Here is a 6,469-nt window from a genome sequence, read left to right as displayed (position 1 = left end):
GGGCCAAGCATCCCTCGAAGACAATCATGACTACATCTCAACCTTTCGAGCTGCTTCACATGGATCTCTTTGGCCCTACTCACTACTCTACTCTCACTACCACTGCTTGCCTCTATGGTTTCATCATTGTTGATGATTATTCAAGATATACATGGGTGCATATAATCCTCTACAAGAATGAAGTGCAGGATGTCTTCAGACGCTTCGCCAATCGTGCCATGACGAACTATGGCATCAAGATCAAGCACATCAGAAGTGACAACGGCACATAGTTCAAGAACACCGGCCTCGACCTTTACCTGGATACATTAGGCATCACTCATGAGTTTTCTGCTCCATATACACCTCAGCAGAATGGCATCATGGAGCGCAAGAACAGAACACTCATTGAGATGGCTCGGATGATGCTTGATGAATACAAGACTCCAAGGAAGTTCTGGCCCGAAGCCATTGATACTGCATGCCATGTCATCAACCGTGTTTATTTTCACAAGCTTCTGAAGAAAACATCCTATGAGCTCCTGACTGGTAAGCAGCCAAATGTAAGTTACTTCAGAGTATTTGGTGCTAGGTGCTGGATCAAGGATCCACATCACACTTCAAAATTTGCACCGAAAGCACATGAAGGTTTTATGCTTGGTTACGGAAAGGATTCGCACTCCTACAGAGTCTTCAACCTCTTTCACTATAAAGTGGTTGAAACTGTGGATGTGCGGTTCGATGAGACTAACGGCTCGAAAAGAGAGCACCTGCCAAATGTGCTAGATGAAGTTCCACCTGGTGAATCCATCAAGCTTATGGGAACTGGAGAAATCATACCTTCTGAGGCACAGGCTGAAGAGGAACTTATTATTTCTGCGTCTAATCAACCTAAAGACAATAATCAGCCTGAAGCCAATACTCATGATGAAGACAATGATCAGCAAGAGCAAAATCTTCGTCCAGTTCATCCTCGTGTTGCAAATGAAGTTCAGATTGAGAAGATAATTGATAGCATCAATGCACCTGGTCCACTCACTCGTTCAAGAGCAACACAGCTAGCAAATTTCTGTGGGCACTTTGCATTTGTTTCAATATCTGAACCCAAGAAAGTTGCTGAAGCCTTCATGGAACCTGAATGGATTCAAGCTATGCAAGAAGAGCTTCAACAGTTCGAGCTGAACAATGTGTGGAAATTGGTCAAGCGTCCTGATCCTCACAAGCACAACATAATAGGCACCAAATGGATATATCGCAACAAGTAAGATGAGCATGGTCAAGTTATCAGAAACAAGGCTTGTCTCGTTGCTTAAGGATACACTCAAGTTGAAGGAATTGACTTCGATGAAACATTTGCTCCGGTGGCTAGGCTTGAAGCCATTCGCATACTGCTAGCCTATGCCAACCATCACAACATCCTTATGTATCAAGTGGATGTGAAGAGTGCCTTTCTCAACGGCAAGATTGAAGAAGAAGTGTATGTTGCACAACCTCCTGGCTTTGCAGATCCAAAACATCCTGATATGGTATACAAGCTCAACAAGGCACTGTATGGCCTCAAACAAGCCCCTCGTGCTTGGTATGACACACTCAAAGACTTCCTGAAGAGCAAAGGCTTCAAACCTGGTTCTCTAGATCCTACACTCTTCACGAAGACATATGATGGAGAACTATTTGTATGCCAAATCTATGTGGACGACATTATCTTCGGCTGCACTGACAAGAAATACAGTGATGAGTTTGGACACATGATGCAATAGCAATATCAGATGTCCATTATGGGTGAGCTGAAGTTCTTCCTTGGTCTTCAAATTCGTCAGCAGAGCAACGGCATCTTCATATCTCAAGAGAAATACCTCAAAGATTGCCTGAAGAAGTTTGGAATGCAAGATTGCAAGGGATACACGACGTCAATGCCAACCAAGAGCCATCTGAGTCCCGACGCCAATGGTAAAGAGTTCAATCAAAAGGTATACCGCTCCATGATTGGTTCTTTACTTTATTTATGTGCATCTAGGCCAGATATAATGCTTAGTGTTTGCATGTGTGCCCGATTCCAAGCGGCACCAAAGGAATCGCATCACTTAGCTGTGAAGCGAATTTTTCGATATTTGGCTTACACCCCAACACTAGGATTATGGTATCCAAAGGGCTCAGAGTTTGATCTAGTTGGATTCTGAGATGCTGATTATGCTGGTGACAAGGTTGATCGCAAGTCCACATCGGGCACATGTCACTTTCTGGGACGATCACTTGTCTGTTGGTCTTCAAAGAAGCAGAACTGTGTATCTCTCTCCACTGCTGAATCTGAATACATTGCTGCTGGATCTTGCTGTGCTCAGCTTCTCTGGATGAAGCAAACTCTTAAGGACTATGGTGTCCATCTGAAGCATGTGCCACTCTACTACGACAATGAAAGCGCCATCAAGATTGCCAACAACCCAGTTCAGCACTCGAAGACAAAGCACATTGAAATTCATCATCACTTTCTCAGAGATCATGTCATGAAGGAAGATATTGATATCATTCACATCAACACTAAAGAGCAATTGGCAAATATCTTCACAAAGCCCTTGGATGAGAAAAGGTTTTGCAAGTTGCGGTGTGAGCTAAATATCTTAGAATCCTCAAATGTCATGTGAATGGACACACATCCTAACACTTATGCATATTGATGACTTAGATGTGCAACACACGAAGTAACGTATATCTTCAATCAATGAAGACATACACTCTAAGTGTGAATACATTAATGCGGAATTTGACTTCGGAGCACCACAATAATTATGCGCCATGTCTGGGTCTAATACTTCCTATACGGTGGGTAACGCCACCACCAAACTTTTGTTTGAAGTGTTTCATTTGGCGTTACAATTGCAAAGACTTCACATTTGGTTTGTCTTTAACATTGATTTAACTTCATGTTTATCTTCATAATGTTGATTTGGTCTTATTCTGATATATACATATAATTGTGTTATGTCCTCTACAGCATTCACTTATAGCTATGTCTTCATGCTTGAATCTTTTGATCTAAGTGAATGTGATCGGACCCCAACCTCTTCTATGCTTCTACCTCAAATTCTATCTATCCAAATCATATGCATTCTATTGAAACTGCCAAATGTCTTCTCTGCATCCTTGTCAGCAGAAGATACAAAGACAAAAATTGAATCTGTTTTAAATGCTATACCCTTATTGCCTGAAACCCGGAGAAGCCGGAACGACCACCCGATAGTCCAGGCGTGCGTGAGAACATGGAACAACTTCCAATGTGTTGCATGCTTGCCACGTGTCCTTTAGATGTGAACCGCCAGGGGCACCTGCGTAATTGCGCTGTGTTGTCCCTTTCCTTATAAATACACATCACATCGCGGTCAAAATCCTTCTCCCACCTCTCCACCTCGCACAAACCCTAGCGCCACCTCTAGCTCTCGACGACGCCAGTGACGAACCGCTTAGATGCCGCGACCTCACTGACGCCGTCCTCACGCCGGCCGCGGACCTCGTCTCCTCCGCCGCCGCCGTAGGTGTCTTCCGTCGCCAAGTTAGGGCATGGGAGATTGAACTGCTCGGCCTCCCACTCCGCTCCGTCTAGCAGTTCTTCGTGTGGTAATTAAAACTTACTTTTTACTGTCTTTTTGATCCGATAGATTCATCCTTCTCCACCAAAAGTGGTTTCTATGCCTACAAAATTGAATCTATCCTGTTCTGCATCTCATATCATGCCTAGTATATTCACTTATGCTTCACAACAAGTTAGATTCCTCACTTGTACCTATTCTTGGATTCGTACAAATCTGGAACCAACTCTCAACAAATAAGTGAATATCTTCGCGCTATGAGGTCAATGTCTTCAAACTGATTTATCTTCAAAATCTTCTGAGAATGCATATGACCTCTTCCCCTTCCCTCGCACCTCTAATGTTGTCACAGGTACATGTCCGTGGGAGAATCCTTTGGTTCTCATAGTCTGCATTCATTTGCAGAATTCTTACAGCGTCACATCAATTCTCCCGAAGCCAGTTCCTGTCTGACCAGCAGACGGAAGCCTTTGCAAGCTCTGAAGCCATTCAGTTTGAACTTCATGGCCATAGAAAAGTCAGCAAGAAAGGGCGGCAGACAGTGCCGTGGGAATACATCCAAAGATTTGCCACCAGATCTCTATGAGCTATACAAGACAGACACTGAAGAAACCTATGGCGAACGCAAGACTCGAATCCAATGGATTCGCAGATACTGGGCTGAACAATGGTTTCTGTACAGATTTGTGACTGCAGAGTATGCAGAGAAGAATGCCATCAAGCGACCATGGGGAGATATTCTCTTCAAAAATCTTCCACCCAGGTCCAGAACAGAAGCCATTGCTCAGGGTATCTACCCTTGCATGGTCCGTGGACCTCAGCCTGCTAATGCCGACCCATCTTCTCTGTTATGGTGTCGTGATGACAATCTATTCAAGCGCAACTACAAGTTTGCCAAGGATTCTGCTGTGAAGAACAAGAAAGCATTTGGACTCAACTTCAACCCTGGTCCATCTGCTCCTCAGGCTGATGGCACACGTGATGCTGAACCCAATGTCATCGGGCCCTTCTACAACCTCGAAGGTCTCCTCACTCACATTGCTATTCAGGGGGCAGCCGTGGAGCACTCTGATGACGACGTTGATACTGATGAAGCGCCTGCTCCACCTAAGCCACAGAAGCAGAAGAAAACTAAGGCTTCAAAGCCCTCTGCTGCACCTAAAGCTTCACGTGCGAAGCCACTGGCCACTGCTCCTCCTGCATCCAGTATGCAATCTGAAGATCTTTCTCGTGTCTCCAAGAAGACAGAGCAGTCCAAGAAGAAAATCGTCAAGAGTTCTGGACCTGCACTGACCCCAGCTGCCGTTTTGAGGAACGAAGATGAAACCATTGATCTGTCAAGCGACGAAGATCTTGGTGATGATGCTCTAGAGCTGCTGATAAAGAGCAAGCAAGAGGCGGAGATCTTCAACGATCTGCCCCTCTTTGATGTGGAAATTTTGAATAACTTCATTGATGAATGGTTTGACAACCCAAGCATCAGCATCGATGATCTTGAACTTCCAATTGGCATCAGTGTCTCTTTCCACTGTACCATTGCTAATGAGCTGGCTCTGGCTCAAAAGGTCATTGAACTGAAAAACAAGATTGATCATGAGAAAGCCCAATTCAAGAGGAACATGGCCAATCTCAGTGTGGCTGATGTTCAAAGCTTCAAGAATATGTTGCATGAGCTCAAAGAGCAGTTTCAACAGAAACGTGAAGCTGCAAAAGTATCAAGAGAGCGGATGAAACTCTCTGCCAGCAAATGTGTTCAAGTTCATAACGAAGCTGAAAAGCGCAAGGCACTTGGGCGTCCTGGCATCGACCCCAAGTTAGCTGCCAAAAGGAAGAAGCCTGCTGTGGCTCAAGCTGAAATTTCAAGGCAGGAAGCACCTCGCATTGTCTTCCCAGCCAGCATGACAGGCTCGAAGCCTATGGTCCCCACAGTTGCTTCAGAACTGAAGAAGACAAGGGAAGCTGAGGCCGAAGCCAGGAAGCACAAGAACAAGAATGCCACTCATGACGCACCATAGACCAAGAAGCGGAAGACAAAGTCTTCAAAGAAAGATCGGGCTGCTCCCTCAGAGCCCCTTGTTGTCGAGCCCATCTCTGTTGCTCGTCCTGCATCCGAACACCAAGAGCGTCAGCTAGTACTTCATAAGCCTACTTCCATAGAGGCTCCTGAAGCTGAAGCAGTTCCAGCTGTTAACCCCACCGCAGCTGAAGACATTGGTCCCCAAGACAATGTAGATGATGATGAAGTCCTTCCTCAGATCGAGCACCAAACGGTATCATCGCCTGTTCTCACGAACAGCAAACTCATCAGCATTGGTCGTCCCTTGACGCCAATCGCTCAGGATGCATCGTGGGCTGATCACCCCCAACAAGAAACTCCAAGTCAAAATTCACCCAGTACTCCTCCACCTCAAGTCACCACTCCGGTGCTTGACGATGACGACTATGTGGTCCAGCCAACTCCCTCTCCAAAAGCGTCGCCCGCATTCCGCAGGCTTTGCAAAGGACCAAGGCCACAAGTCGCTATGCCGAGCGTTCCAGCAGGAGAAGTGCAACACAACTCAGTAACATGTCAAGTGTTTCCTGAAGCCACTCCAACTGTGAACTTCTCTGTGTCTGAAGCAAAAGTTGCTGAAGACATTCTAACTGCATCAGCCGATGACCAACAAGAGCCCCGCCAAGAAGAAGAGCGCGTTGCCACACCCCCTACCAACCAAGAAGTTGTTCTCGAGGAGAACGAGTCTGTGCCCAACCCTCCAGCTACTCAAGTGGAGGTTGAAAATACTGAGGCGGCCACCAACAACACTACTGAAGCCAATGACGTTGTCATGGCTGAAGCTAATGTGGCGCCTGCAGTGAATATGGTGCCTGAAGCCAATGATGCACCTGAAGCCAATGTGCAGTCTGAA

This window comes from Aegilops tauschii, chromosome 5, assembly GCF_002575655.3.
Source record: "Aegilops tauschii subsp. strangulata cultivar AL8/78 chromosome 5, Aet v6.0, whole genome shotgun sequence".
Lineage (NCBI taxonomy): Eukaryota > Viridiplantae > Streptophyta > Magnoliopsida > Poales > Poaceae > Aegilops > Aegilops tauschii.
Note: the sequence above shows the minus strand (reverse complement) of the source record.